Source organism: Crocodylus porosus, unplaced genomic scaffold (genome assembly GCF_001723895.1).
Source record: "Crocodylus porosus isolate Cpor-Errol unplaced genomic scaffold, CroPor_comp1, whole genome shotgun sequence".
Lineage (NCBI taxonomy): Eukaryota > Metazoa > Chordata > Crocodylia > Crocodylidae > Crocodylus > Crocodylus porosus.
Genome location: NW_017728911.1, coordinates 12440069 through 12455508, shown reverse-complemented (window position 1 = coordinate 12455508; position 15440 = coordinate 12440069). Strand labels below are relative to the sequence as shown.

Here is a 15440-nt window from a genome sequence, read left to right as displayed (position 1 = left end):
CCTGGATATGTGCCAACATAATTTTCTCGAGAATCGAGGTAAGGACTAACTGGCCTATAGTTTTCCGGGTCCTCCTTTCTCCCTTTTTTGAAGATGGGGACCACGTTGGCCCTCTTCCAGTCCTCTGGTACCTCACCAGAGCACCACGAGTGCTCGTAAAGTTGTGCCGGGGGACTTGCAATGACCTCGGCCAGTGAACCCCGCTTTGTTTTGTTTAAGGTCATTAGTCTAGATTGGTGACTGTTCAGGCTCAAGAAAGGAACATTCTTATTTGTGTTGTATAATGCCCCTGCTCCAAAATTCTGATTCCTTTTACATAGAGATTAGATAGAGAGTAATGTAACCTCCCATGCCTCTCCCCAGGACATCATGGGCGGGGATGCCTCTCGAACCTTGCCGTGGTTTCTTGGGACGGACATTCTAGTCTCCAAGCGACTTTGGGGCAATTCCTCAGGGGTGTTAACTGCCACGTCTTTGATGATTAATTCATTTGAATTGGGAGGACAATGTTTGGTCCTGGCCACCTGAAGCCTTCCCTTTGTCGCTTCCTCTGCTCTTTTTTTATGTAGAGCTCCACCTTTCTTACACCCTACCTACCACCAACCGTGATGTTACCACTCACGTCGTTGAGGGTGGTGCCCTGGGTAGCCTTCAAAGCTCGAGTTCATAGGGTCTGATGGCCGCAGTCAGTCGGTGGTGTTCCTTCCCTGAGTGTGTTCTGCAGCCCCCCTTTTTCCTGTTTAGGTATTGTCTGTCCTTGCCACGGTCTCATTCCCCATTGTGTCATCCCTTTCTTGGACAGGGTCCTTACCATCCATTGGTGGCATCCTTTTTAAGCTGCTGCTGGGTCCCCAGTCTTCAGTGGTGCCGGTCAGTGCCCACTGTGGCTCTATAGGCGGCTCCCCTAGCTCACACTGGCAGTGGATCCCTGAGGCCTCCCCCTCCTGGGGTGCCCACCAGGTTCCCTCCCTGGGACTGTAGGCACACTCCTGTCCCTCTGGACCACCTGGGGGTTTCTCTTCTGGCCCCCCCAGCTGCTCTTCCACCGGGCCTTTTATCTTGGCCCTTGGCGTCTGGCTGGCCAATAAGCCCTGGCAAGCATGTGAAAAAGGTGCCCATGCTGATGCCAGAGCCATCCCCAGCTCCTTCCGGCTCATCTGGTTTTTTTCTCTTTGAACTTTTGCTGCAGCAGCTCCGCCCATCATGGTTTCACTTTTCCCGCGCTCATCTCCTGGTTTGGTGTCCCACTGCCTCCCAGCTTCAGCAGATAAGTCTTTTTCACAAGAAGGTTTAACCATTTTTAGTTACAGCTTGATCAACAGATTTCTAGAACAGGTGGCATTAAATCCTTTAATTCTTTCCCCAGCCTCTGCCCCTTATCAATGCTTCCATATTAGAGGAGTAACCAAATCTCCTCTTTCCTTTTACGTGGGTTTGCTTTACTCTTTCCCCATTAATTTTTTACCTATTATCTCCACCTTCTTAAAGAAATAAGTAAGTTTATGTTACTCATTTTGAGGAACCGTATTAGTTCCAAAACTGATATTGAATAAGACTCCCTTTCAATAATATAATTGCTAGCCTTTAACACTGAGAATAGAATTCAGCTTAAAGACCAATTCTTTGTATAATAGGGCCACTTTTGCACTGGCTTAACAAATACAAACCATCTTTCTGCCTGTTTTTTTGTCCTGATCCATTATTGTGGCCATTATGTATGTGTGCTTTCTCTCTTAGCTAACCAACTATAAATTGGTGCCTTCTAAAGCTTCCAGTTATATTGAGTAAAGAAGTTGCAAAAATTCAATATTTAAGCTTTATTTGCATTTATTTTCCAAATAGCCTTCACATATATATATTAATTTAAGCTTTTAGAGTATAAAAAATGTGCTGTGATTGTTCCCAACTTTCCTTCTATCTAACAAGGAAACAGTTTATTAAAATCATAATGTCCTAATAACATTTATTTGATCTGTAATATATTTCTGTACAGTGCCTGTAGTAGTCATACCTATATGCTTTCCTTAACTTTTATGACAGTATCTTTATACATTGTTCCACCAGAAAAAACAGATACAAAACACCATGCCAACACTCATGATCTAAGGATTGACACTTGATTGACAATGTCATTTTTCATGCCCAGGATAGCAAATACGTTCTCCTCACTCAAGCTATACTAGAAGCTGATAATTACTGGACTGATCACCAAGTCACCCACTCAGTTACGTCACTCAAACTGGCTTCCAAATAACAGCTGTAGCAGAAGCAATGCTGATGAAAGGCCAATGTCGACGGACTCAAGGACCCAATCAAGCAAGAACCCTTCCACCTGCACATCAAAGAAAAACTGACAAATTCTGTTCAACAACACTGGGAGAACGTTGGCAGCACTTGGGGTACCTTCAAGTCCACTATTATCAGCACCCACGAAGAGACACTTGGATTCTCTACCAGGAAACACAAAGACTGGTTTGAGGAGAATGACTGGGAGATAAGAGTTGATGAACTACAAGCACGAGGCCTTTTGTGTTTGGCAGAATGACAGCAACTCCAAACAAATGAAACTGAATCACCAACAACTCAAGGTAGAAGTCCAAAGAGGACCTGTAATATGAAGAACAGATGGTGGGAAGACGAGGCAAAGGAGATTCTACATTTCACTGACATCCACAATATGTGCTGTTTCTTTAGTGCCACCAAAGCCATCTACATTCCAAGCACTCAGGGACCAACCCCCTTGAGATCTAAAAATGGAGGAGACCTGATCAAGGAAAGGAGAGCCATCAACACCTGTTAGAAGGAGCATTTTGAAGACCTTCTCATTCGAGACTGTTGTTAATGAGTTCTGAGTTCTGTCCCTCGACACCCAGTCAGAGGTGATATCAGAATCCCTCCAACTCTTGATGAAGTGAGTGAGGAAAGCCATCAAGCAGATGAAGAATGACAAGGCATCTGGGTCAGATGCAATCCCTGCTGAAATAAAGCAGGAGGATGAGGAGCTTACATCACAGCTCCATGCCCTCATCTTAAGGATCTTGAATGATGAGAAAATCCCAGATAACCTTCACCATGATCATGACAATCTTCATGGAAGGAGACAGGTTCAACTGTGGAAATTACAGAGGGAACAATCATTGAAAGAACCTTTGTGAACTATCTCTTTCCACTTGCTGAAGAGCTCCTCCTGGAGTCTCAGTGTGGGTTTAGGGCATAAAGAGGCACAACTGACTGCTCATCAGCTACAGGAAAAATACCAGAAACAACATAAACCTCTCTACCAGGCCTTCTTTGACCTTATGAAAGCCTTTGACTCTGTCAGCTGCAAAGTGCTGTGGAGTATCCTTCGGAGGTATGGATGCCCACCAAAATTCATCACCATTCTTTGTCTGCTCCTTGATGGTATGCAAGTGGTGGTTCTCAGTAATGGATCTATCACAGATCCCTTTGAGGTTAGGACTGGAGATAAGTAAGGCTGTGTCATTATTCCAATACTCTTCACAAAATTCCTTATTGCAAGGTTACTTCTGACCACCAGGTACCCCCCAGACCCAGGAAGTACCAGTCGCTGAGGTGGGGGAGGGGTCCCTCGCAGCAGACCTGGAAGTGGAATAGAACTGCTTCTGGTCTACTTCCAGGTCCACCACCAAGTGTGCTAGGGATCCCCCCCATGCTCCCATGGGATGCTCCATTCACCCCACTACTCAGTGCTCACAAACCAGCGTGTACCTTGAGGTATATAGAAAAAACACATAAAGCTGCGTCTATGTCCAAATTGTCAAATCTCTCCGAATTGAATTGGATGCTTCTGATTCGATTCGGAAAGATTAATGGGTCTCCTGATTCGATTTGGATTTGGAGATTTGCCTGCTGAATCAGGCCAAATCTCCTCTGAATCGAATCAGTGACAAGCTTCACACGGTCCTAATAGTAGGCTATTTAATCTCACCTGACTCTGAGCCAACCAAGACTGCTCTGACCTCAATCATCAAGCTTCAGTATGCTGGTGATACTGTAGTGTGTGCTTACTCAGAAGCAGAACTTCAGGCAATCATTGATGGCTTTACCAAAGCATATGAGAAAGTGGGATTGATGGTTAACATTCAGAAGACTAAGATCCTCCATCAGCAAGTTCTTAATGAGCAGTCCTCACCTCCAGTAATATAGATTTACAGTGATACTCTAGAGAATGTTGAGTATTTCCTGTATTTTGGAAGTCATCTCTTGCAGAAAGTTGACATCAAAGAAATCCAACATTGCCTCAAATGCACAAGTGTAGCTTTCAGAAGCCTGAGGAAATGGGTGTTCAAAAATTGTGATATCAGATTTGAAACCTACCTCTTGGTTTATCAAGTGGTTACAGTCTCCACTGTACTTTATGAACCCGAGACATGGACAATGTACAGGAGACACCACAAGTCACTGGAGAAATACCATCAACGCTGCCTGTGAAAGATCCATTGAATCCTCTGGGAAGATGGATACACCAACATTAGCATCCTCTCACAAGCAAACATCACGAGCATCAAGGTGATGATCATCCAACATCAACTTTGCTGGGCCAGCCATATCATCCAGAAGTCCAATTCCAGCCTCCCGAAGCAAGTTTTATTCTCTCAGCTCAGTCAAGGCGTATGCTCAAGAGGAGGGCAGAGAAAGCACTTCAAGGACATCCTCAAAGCCAACTTGAAAAAATTCAACATTGACATCATCATGCATCTCCCAGGACCACCCCAAATGGAAAAAGTGTCTGTTGCAAGGATCTCAGTACTTTGAAATCTCATAACAACCACAGGAGATGGAAAAGTGGGAACAGCAGAAACAGTGTGTTGCAGACCAAATAAAAAATCCAGAGCCCCTTAATCCACAGAAATATTTCCTTAAATTGCAGTAGAACCTATTGATCTCAGATTGGTCTTGTTAGCCATCTTTAGATACCCAGATAAGGCAATCATGGAAGACAACCTTGGCTGTGAGGGACTGCCGATAATGACATTTATAACAAGCTCACTGAAACTGTCACTCTCCTAATTACCTGTGGCACATGGTTTTCTTTCCCCTTGCTTTTCATGCAGGATTATTTTTTTATTTAGTTTGTTTTTTCCCTGACTGGTCATCTTTTTTCCTTTTCCTTCTCACTGGGAGCATCTACACATACACTTTACTAAGGTGTAGACTAATTAGCTCCAAAATAAAGCACCATAGTTTACGTGTGCGCCAGTATTAGGGTGCAATAAACTAATTAACTCAGGGACAGTACTATCTTACAGAGGAGTCATTACGTACATAAATTGCACCTGGTCACTCCAGCCATACAGAGGTCAGACTCCTGCCTGATCCTTGTGCCCCAGCCAGCCTCTCCACTACTGAATGCCGCCACATGGAGCCTGGGGCTAACCCCCCATTCCTGCTGCCAGCCCAAGACTGCTCCACCCCAGCTCAAAGTTCTGCTGTCCCAGGCACACATGTACGTACTGCTTCTGGGAGCAGTTGACACCTGCTGAAACTGCTTCAGAGTTTATTGCTTCACCTTAATTTCCCATGTAGATGCACCTATGTCTTACTGCTTTTCTCTGTTTCTGTTCTTCCTCTGTTTTTATATCCAGTTTCAATTCCAAATGCATCTTAACATTTTTCCTTACTTGCCAGGTCTCTTTCTCTCTCATCATGGCCCAGAAGACCTACTTCTGACAGAGGACAGGAGTCCCTGGTCCATAACTTGCCTTTGCATCAGGGAGCACTGAGCCTTGCCTTTGGGAGCATCATTGCTTCCTTGGTCTAGTCGCACACTGTTAATCTAACCCACACCTCTGCAAATTAGCCTGGTCCACCCAGCTCTCTGCAAAAGCCCTGGCTGACTGGCTGAGTCTGTACTCTCTTCTCTTTTGCTTTGCTCCTCCTGGCTGAGGTGAAAGCTGCCTTTCCCATGGATGCACTTGCTGCCCTTGGAGGACCACCTACACACACGATGGGTTTTCCTTGATGGCAGCTCATTAGACACTGCCCCCTTCCCCCATTGCTACCTTTTTCTCCAACCATGGATGGTGATGAGAGGTGTGGGTGTGGTACCCTGCTCTTCCTCCTAGTGTCTGATGAAAACAGTGGTGGGATTTATTTAGAGATCCTATCTAGGAAGGTGCACTTGGGCAATGAGAGCATGTCATGTTCATCTCCTTGCCACCTGCCTTGACATGACCAGGAAGTGGCATCTAGTGGCAGTATCTCTAAAGAAAGTCTGCCCAGCCTGGTGCACCCTGTATAAGCTACCCATCAACAAGAGAACTGGTAACCTCTAGTGACAACTGCTGCACATGGCCATGGCATCTTTGTCATTTAGATCTGGCAGCATCAGCAGCCTGTCTTTTTTGTGAAGAGAGGGTGGAAAAGACTGTCTTCCATGCCTTCCTGAACTGCCCCTGGCTGTAGCCACCCTTTGCTGCCTTCAGCAGTGTTTGTTCCACTGGACTTGGACTTCTCCGAGATTGTACATTTTTTCTATCCCGTGCTGAGTGACTTAAGTGAACTGCCTGGCCAGTTTTCCTGCTGGGCAAGACCAAGATGATAACCCTGAAAAGCTGAAAAAACTGACTCATAGGGGCCAGCTCTGACAGTGCCCTCAAACTCTTCTGCTTCTTGGTCCAGGCACATGGCACATTTGAATTTGGACTTTTCACTTTGCAACAAAATGTGGACCAGCTTGTGTTGCTCTGGCGACATAAGGAGGGCATCTGTAAGGTGGAAGATGGACAGCTAGTTCCAAATGTGTAACCCCATGAAGGGCATGAAAGGGAATGGGTTTCAGTTTCTGGTGATAAGTGTTTTTGTTGTTGATGTGTTCTGTGCTCAGCCCCTGGGATGGCCACATACTTCTACACATTCACCTTTTTAATCTTCATTATAAAAATATTGAAGAGAAAAAAGTAAAAGAACAAAAGTCTCTTTCTCTTCCCTCTCATCTGTTCCCCTTTCGTCCCCCACTTAGGAAGACTGCTCTTCAGCCAAATTGCCACCCACTGTCACCTCTCTCAGAATCCAAGCTTCTCAGTGAAACATCTACCTGCTAATTAGTGTTTCCCGGTGGTAAGATTTTAAAAGACCACAGATAGCTTTATTTTCCCCTGAAGAGCAGACAAAACCTGCTGGGGACTTGCACTCACCCCTTAATAAACAAGGATGTCTTAATTACCCTTAAACAGCCTGTGTTATTTCCCCCTTATTTCCATTGAATCATGTTGCTATGACAACATTTGATAGTTGTGCAGCACCATACAACACAGAAATCTGTTACAATTCCAATATCTTTCCTGCTACATCAGGGTATTATACATGTGCCTCTCAGCAGTCCATCAGTAATTCCCCTGTTCTCCCACATTTTCTAAATAGATCTGTTAATGGTTCTTCCATCTCATTTGCTCCTCCTTTTAGAAATTTAGGCTGTATCCCATCTGGTCCTAGAGTTTTAGAAGCCTTTACACATTATAACTTCCTAAACACTTTTTGTGGTGTGAATCTGGTTTCTTTCAGTATTTCTTCTTCCTCCCTGGAAAATTAATCTCTGCTTCTGACATCTGTCTTCCTTCCTTTGTGAATTCTGAAACAAATACATTTGTTTTGTTTAGGGATGTCTCTGTCTCTCTCTCCCTTTTCAGTGAAACACCCATCCCATCCCTCAGATTTGATCTCAGAAAAAGTTCTGATATCCATAAATATGCTTTTAGTAAAAATATTTAATGCTTTAGAATTCAACATTCTGTTAAAAAATATTCGCACAAAAGTATGTGCTAGCATTGTACTTCAGAAGGGAAATTAGTCTGCAAAAGTATAGTGTTAGATAAAAGTCGGGCAGAAGTTATTTTCTAATTGCCAGTTTTATTTTTGCCAGTGCTTTTAAGCTCTGCTGCATACCTTAGCTCAGAGATTCTTCACCAGCATGCTGGGGGGTTTTGAGGTCCTTCAGGGGTGCAGCAGTGTGAGATGAAAACACGATTCACAAAATAAGCCCAGAAATTTCAAATAGGAATGCATAGTGTTAAAACCATTCTACCCTGTTGTGGGATCTCTGAGTTCTCCAAAACAGAAGAATTACTCTAGTATTTTGCTGCAGTAAAAAAAAACAAGTGAAAACTCTGCTGTCCCTGAAAGAATGTGGCTGCATTTCCAGAATTGAAAGTGAATGTCTGTTCATGTTCTTCTCAGTTCAAGCTACACAGTTTAGACTCAGCTTCAAAGACTGAATCAGTGTAGCCTTTGGCTTTTTGAACATTTATGCTTAGCCAGGTTGGCCTACAGTCTTCATCTCAAGAGCCTAGAAAGTTATCAGCCATGATGCTTCCAGGAAATCCTCCAAATCAAATGAGAGGATCACTGTACAAATACCAACATCCTTGCTGAAGCCAGTGTGGCCATCATTGAGTCAGTGATCCTCAAGCACCAACTTGACTGGACTGGACACTGTGTGCAAATGCCCCACTCTCAACTCCCAGATCAAGTGCTCTATTGCCAGCTTAGTAATGGCCTATGTGACAAGGGGGCATGCTGGGGCCAAGTCTCAAGTTGACTCACCCTCATGTCTGTGGGACAGTCTGCCCAGTCTCGCCTGCCATGACTTTGCTGTTCCCATAACTGGTAGTATAATGCGGGAGGCTGCCCATTCTATGCCCCAATGCCAGAGGGCAGTATCTATAGATCCGTGCCACCCCTATACCATGGCCCATGCCTCGCAGATGGCATCCAGTATGCCACTGTGCTCCCAGCCTAAAGCCAGTCCAACTTAGTCCTTCGTCAGGTCTCATTCACTCACACATTCATACCACCCCCCTCCCACTGGGTCCTCTTGCACTCCATCCTCTTTCATAGGGTATCTTGCTCACCTCATGATACTGTGCCCCCTTCACTCTGCCCTGCTCCCTTGAGCAGCCCTGCAGGCCATCAGGCTTATCTGGGTCATGCCCCAGGTGGTGACATGCAGCCTTTTGCGCCTCTCCCATGACCCTCACCTGTGTAGTGGCCAGCTGTTTTACCAAGTAGAGTGCTAACTCCACCTTAGCCCCTCACTGGGCTTCTCACACTCTATAACTCGATCTCATGGGAGTTGGTCTACGTGCTGCTCTACTCAACCCCTGTCTGGGCCTTCACTACCACCCCCTTTCTCTGGGGCTACCCAACTATCCCCTCCCTGGGGCCCCCAGGGTCTTTTTCCCCTGCGGGCTCAGGTGGCCATAGCCATGCCTGGCCCCCTTATCCACAGTGGTGTGGGGGCTGGGGTTATTAAGGCACCCTGATCCACCTTTCACGAGGGAGGTGAGTGGTCCTGGTATTTGAGTGGGGCTTCCATGCCACCAGTAGTCCCCCCCCCACCAGGTCTTTTTTCCCTGGGATGGTGCAATTTTAGGTCATGCCCAGGACCAGGAGCCTCCAAGCCATCCCCCTAGCTCCTGCCCTTACCTCCAGGATATTCCACACTGCAAGGGAGCCAAATGATGCTGGTCCCTTGGCTGCAAACAGCTAACTGCTGTCTCTGTCTAGCCGATCTTTGTTTAAAAATGGCCGCTTTACTCAGGCACCTGTCAGCTGCCTGCTCCAGCCCTGAAAGTGGCAGGCACCAGAGGTTCACTGCCACAGCCTAATATCTCATGGTGGCCAGAGGAAATGTTACAAGATCACATTGATGGCATACCTCAAGAAAATAGATGCAGGCATCAAGAGTTGAGAGGAGCTGGATGCCAGCTGACTCCAGTGGCAGTGCATCCTCAACAAAGCTGTAGCCCATTTTGAGGTAATGCATCTTGCCCTTGAAGCAGGGATGAGAGAGTGGAGGAAGAAAAATTAGAGAAATTCCAGCCTGCAACCTATTTTCCCTTGCATAAAGACTTGCAACTTTTGAGGCTGGATCTCTACCTTAAGGATTGGACTCCTCAGTCACCTCAAGATGCATAAATGAGCTGTGGTAGAGATCTTCCTTGAATTGAGGAATTGCCACCATCAATGACCTTGTTCTTAAGTATCTGAGGTCAGGCTAATGCTAATTAGAGAGTTAGAAATTGTGAACCATAATTAAAGCTTTAAATACAAATGCAAATCTTCATTATAAGCAGATGACAACCTGATTCCATAAATGTTGTCAGTTTATGACCTTTCACTGTTAATTAATGACTATTATTAAGGCAATATTTCACTACTATGCCTTCATTTAAAAAAAGTACTATTTAAAGTGCCTTTTCTACTAAAATATTCATTAGGAATGATAAGAGATTACTTGATATATGTTGGTTTGTGTCTAAAATCCTTATCAATAAAGCATGTGAGAAGCAAGTATTTTTTGCATGATATGTTTTACTGGGCCAACTGCATAGTTGGGTAAAGTTAGATGAGCTTCCAAATGCAAGGCACTCTTTAGGTCTGAGGAGGAAAGCAAGCACAGCAATTGTTAAGAACAATGGGCAGAGCTGTGAAATTGGAGGGGGGAGAAATTCCTTGGGGTAACAGACAAACAATTAGCAAAAGAAAAGAAGCTGGATTATTGGGCAGTCAAGACCTGTCAGGAGAAAGGAGGGACATTGTCACCTGCAGTGTGAGAAGAATGTCAGGAATCGGGTGGATTGTTGCATGTCTTAAAATCAGTGTTATGTCCTTCATTTGTAGAGCCCAGCTAGCTTATGAATTGTTCCCAAGCTTATCTTTTAAAGGTTTTTGGTAAATTTCCTTTAAGCACAAGGATAACGAGGCCAAAAAGGGAGTGGTTGGTCAGTGAAAAATGTGCTCTTACTTATGTACGTGTGTCTATTTTTAAAATTTTTTTGTGACAGTTCATTTTGACGAGTAGTTGCTGTTTCATTTCACTCACATAGTTATCTTGAGGGCATTTGGTGCATTGGATCAGATATATCACATTTTGTAAGATGCAGTGATTCTGAGTTTGTTGTGGGGGAGTACCCAAAGTTCTTCCTACATACTACAGGTAATAATGACCCTCTTCCCTTTTGATAGCCCTTGACATTTTACAATCTGTCTTCATCTTTAGTGTTGTAAAGCTATTTTTACATAATGATTAAGGGAAAAAAATCTTAAACAGTTCCTATATTAAATGTAGATTTTTTCCCCCCAGTTAAAATTCAGAAACATTACTACTTGTTATTTTTTTATTTGAATCTCGAAACTCTTTTCTGTTCTGTTGCTTATGTTTAAATTATAATTTTTTAATATTCATAGCTTGGGAGTATTTAAAATTAGCACAGATGTTTTAGGTTATTCTGAGTCTTGCTCTAGAAACATTACCTTGTTTCAGGTTTATTGTAGGACAATAGCTTTTAGTTTTACTCACAACTACCAAATGAAACTTTGACTTCAAATTTACTTAGTAACCTGATGAAAGAGAAGCCATTTGATATACCTCTTTCTGCTGCTACAAAGTAAGTCTTTCAGAAAGAATTGATTCACTACTACTTAAATGATTACTGTATATGGAAGTGGCTTACAGTTTATTTCTTGAAATTAATAAGTAATTACATATATTTTTATCATTGTTGCTCTTAAGGACTAGCAAAGTGATTAGGAAGACCATTTTTTTTAGCATGGCTTTTTTTAACATCAATCCAATCAGTCATATTGATTAAATGGTTTTATTCTAAGAACCTACATAGTTGTGTCTTGTAGTAGAATAACCACACAGCTGACATGAAAACAGATTCAAATATATAAAGTTAATTCCTCTTCCCCTAAATTATTACTTTTTCTTCAGTTTGAGTGGGACATTGTGCTGTTTTTCTTATCAATATTAGCTTGAATTTCTTCACATTCTTGACTTGGGCAGCAGAGTTCATAAAAAACCGGGGTCTGCTAAGTCACCATAACAAAGGAGTGGAGGAGTTATGGATCTGGCTGTGGTACATTAGAACTAATGTGTTTTAAGACATCAATTATGTACATATGTTAAGGATAGGAGAGATGCTAAAGTAGGTTATAGAGTTGATTTGAACATAATTTTGCTTCAAAGCAGAAATTTAACTCAAGGTTGAGGTTACATACACACATTCAAATAACCTAGGAGAATTCTCCTGGGTTTGTTCTCCTGGTAGAAAAATTTATTCAGGGATGCCTAAATAGACTTTTGAATGCTGAGCCCTTGAAGGGCAGAGAGCTTACAGTGCTGATGCTGCCCAGCCAGAGGAACCATATGCACACATCTCAGCATACTCTGCAGATTCCCTCAGTCTCCCTAGCAAGAGATGGCAGCAGTGCATAGGACAGCCCTGACTGTCTGGCTCAGACTGCTTAGAATTAGCCTGTTACCACAGTGTGGGATTTTGAAGGGGGATTGTTCCACTTTCTGTTTGCCTGGAGCAGCACAGTCCAATGAGGCTCAGGGACAAAGAACTGTGGGATGATGGAGGACTGTGCTGTGGCATCTTTCAAATGGGTAAGTTATACAGAAATTTGCTCACCCAGGAGAAATATGGTTGTTCTCAGGTTCTTTTTCTTCTGGAGTAGCCATTTTTGCTCAGAGAGAAAAAGACTTTGTGGCTTCTCTTGGGAGAACAGTGACTCTTCCAAAAGAAATTAAATGTCTATATGTGGCCTGAGCCAAATCACGTATGTGAGATAGGGATTGGAATGGAAGTAGAAAAAGTAGCTTTATTGGATAGTCAACTGCGTGCAGGTATTATAGCTATTAGTCAGGATCATATCTGAACCTTCTACATTACAAACTCTGTTTCTCTAGGCATAGAAGTAAATGAGAACTCCGTTATTAAAAGTAGAAGACACTGGAACCAAATGGAAGCTGGATCATTAACAAACACTAGGCTACTCTATTGTAGAGAGACTGCCAGGACCCCCTTGTTTTATAACATATTTTAACAATTTTCACCGTATCCATGATCAGTGAAAAATCTGTATATATAAACATTTTTTGTAAGCAAGACATTTCTTAAAAACAAAATCATATTCACTCAAACCTTAAAGATCACTAACAGCTTCAGAGTTATATACAATTTAAATTTATGTTAGCCTTTCCAAGTATAGACTTAGGGTTTTATCTCCTGATATGATTGTTCCTTATTCCCCCCTGCTCTCTTCTGTATATTATTCTTCCTTATTAAAACTAAAGAAAATCACCTACCAACCTCCAGAGCATTCTGTATCATCCAGCTGAAGCTGCAAACGTCAATAAAATGAGAAATTTACATTTCTATTCCTAAGAGAGAGCGGCGAATAGCAATATTAAAACACACGTATATACACACTCACCTTCACACATATACACACTTGCCCTTACTGGACACTCATATATGCAATCATTCATTCTTTCTTAGTAGTCAAAGAATTTTTTTCTTTTAAAAAAAGATGACATAACACTTTACTATTTAAGTACTTCCAGTCCACTTCCAGGTTTGCAGCCAAGTACACTGGAGATCCCCCCACGCTGCTGTGGGATGCTCCATCTGCCCCAGCACCACAGCAATCGTGAGCCATGCTGCTACCTCAAGGTATGGAGAAAAAACTTTTTAAAGCTGTGCCTGTGTCTGAATCACTAATTCACCAAATCAGCATTGAATCATCAGATTTGGATTCAGCCAAATTGAATCAGGGACAATAATCTGAATCAACAGATCGATTCACTGTCCCTGATTCAGGCCAAATCAGAATCGAATAGGGCCATTTTGCACAGCCTTAGCATACAGCACACTATTAGGATGCTATCCTTGCTAAGTCTGTCTGTTCCATTCTTGTATTCCATCTCCACACTTACTCAAACAGCAAACTCCAAAGGTTTATCTACAGAAGAACACTAAGGGAAGTTAATCCAAGATATTAACAATATGCATTTAAATTGGTGTAAATAAACCACATTAAACCCTAGTGGAGACATCCTCACCAACTTTAAAATAAACCAGCTTTGTGTAGCTTTATTCACTTTGAAATGTAGAGGAACATATAAGGACAATATAGGGGAAAGAGGAAATAAGTCAAATACAGTTGACTGTAATAACACAGCCAACAGTTGCAGGCTAATTTTTTTGGCATCCAGTTTGACAGGCAAAGAGATGGGAAAATATGACTTACCACTTTTTTTTTCCAGGTGGAGCCTTCCTGTTAGCCTTTTAATGAGACTGAAGTGGCTCCTTTAAAGGAATGGTAAAATACAATTTAGCTCCCATGTAGTGTACTTCAGCCAAACAAAAGTACAAGAGAGTTTTAAATATAAAAATATGAATTACATTTGCGGGGGGAAGAAGGGATTGGATAAAAAAAAAAGTAAATATGGGAATTTCTGAAAAAAACTAATATTTTTTAAAAAGCAGTTATTTAAAACATGCTAGGGTGAATAAAACAGGCAGAGGATTAATAACAGCTATAAGGTAATAAGCAGTAGACAAAAGATAGGGCAATGTGATATGAACTAGAAGTAGCTGGAAGAAAGGACTCTTTTGCACCATCAAAACAATGTTAAGCAGCTCTTGAATGGAAATGTAACCATGTGGCAGAAGAGTGAGAGGAGAACCTGAAAGGAGAAGAGAGATTTGAGTTGAAATTGTAGTGGTGGTAATCTAGCATATTTTTAACAATTATCTCATCAAATAAATTCGCAAATCCACTCATATATAGTAATGAAGAATGGAACTTACAGATGTGAATTGAACTGGATAGGATGAAAGAAGTGCAGGAAGGAAGGATTTGCAGTAGCGTAGCAAATCTTAAATATATTTTTCACACCAAAATAAATCTTTATGGAAGGTGAGGTTCCCTGATCTTATAGTTAGCATTCTGAGCAGTAAAGGGCAGGAAAAGGGGTATCCTACCCGTATTAGGGATGTAAAAAGTCTACCCACAGTGGTGAGGGCAGAGGAGGCTGAGAGCAAGGGCTGCATCTCCCATGACCCCTTTGGGATATCCTGAATCCTTCCCTGAAATGAGGATTTAGTTTAGGGCGATGTTTAAGATTGGTAGATGAAAGGGAGAGAAGAGTAAAGTATTCAGCAAAATAAAAAAAAAAACTAAGGAGAAAGGGAAGAACTTATTTACTACTTCAGTAAGAGGTACTGGAAAATTGTGTTACTGTGATTTTAAAGTTAAAAGGCTGTTGCCAAAGAACTTCCAAAGAGTAAAGATGCCAAGCCTGTAAAACAGGAACTGTAAGCTTATAGGATACAAGTAGCTCTGACTCACTCACTGCCAGTATCACAGCTACAAACAAGCAGTTTTAACAAGGTTTGGAAAGGTAGCATTGGAGAAAAGTAGGGCTGTGCGAAGCTTTGGTAGCCGATTTGATTTGGAGGAGATTTGGCCTGGTTCAGTGGCTGAATCTCCAAGTCCTAATCAAATCAGAGGACCACTAAAAAGGTCCAAATCAATTCACAGCTCTCCAAATCTTCAGAAAAGATTCAGAGAGCTTCAGTGATCTGGGCAGTCGCCACTGGCGGTAGCAGGGACCTGGAGCCAGA

General features: G+C 42.6%; 1 protein-coding gene and 1 long non-coding RNA gene across 3 annotated transcripts in view; both read left to right on the top strand.

The window, feature by feature from the left end:
- FAM189A1 (family with sequence similarity 189 member A1) overlaps positions 1–15440 on the top strand; it is a 431966-nt gene that overhangs the window by 190209 nt on the left and 226317 nt on the right. Inside the window, exon 1 of one of the 2 annotated variants that reach the window (XM_019533446.1) lies at positions 7001–7080. The exons of the other annotated variant lie outside the window; for it this stretch is intronic. The gene's annotated coding sequence lies outside the window, so the exon portion shown is untranslated. Of the gene's footprint in view, positions 1–7000; positions 7081–15440 lie in introns of those variants that run through there. 2 annotated transcript variants of the gene reach the window in all.
- On the top strand, positions 2817–13701 carry LOC109308956. The gene is made up of 3 exons (XR_002100750.1): positions 2817–2959; positions 10444–10447; positions 13691–13701. It is a non-coding gene; the product is annotated as an uncharacterized LOC109308956 (long non-coding RNA).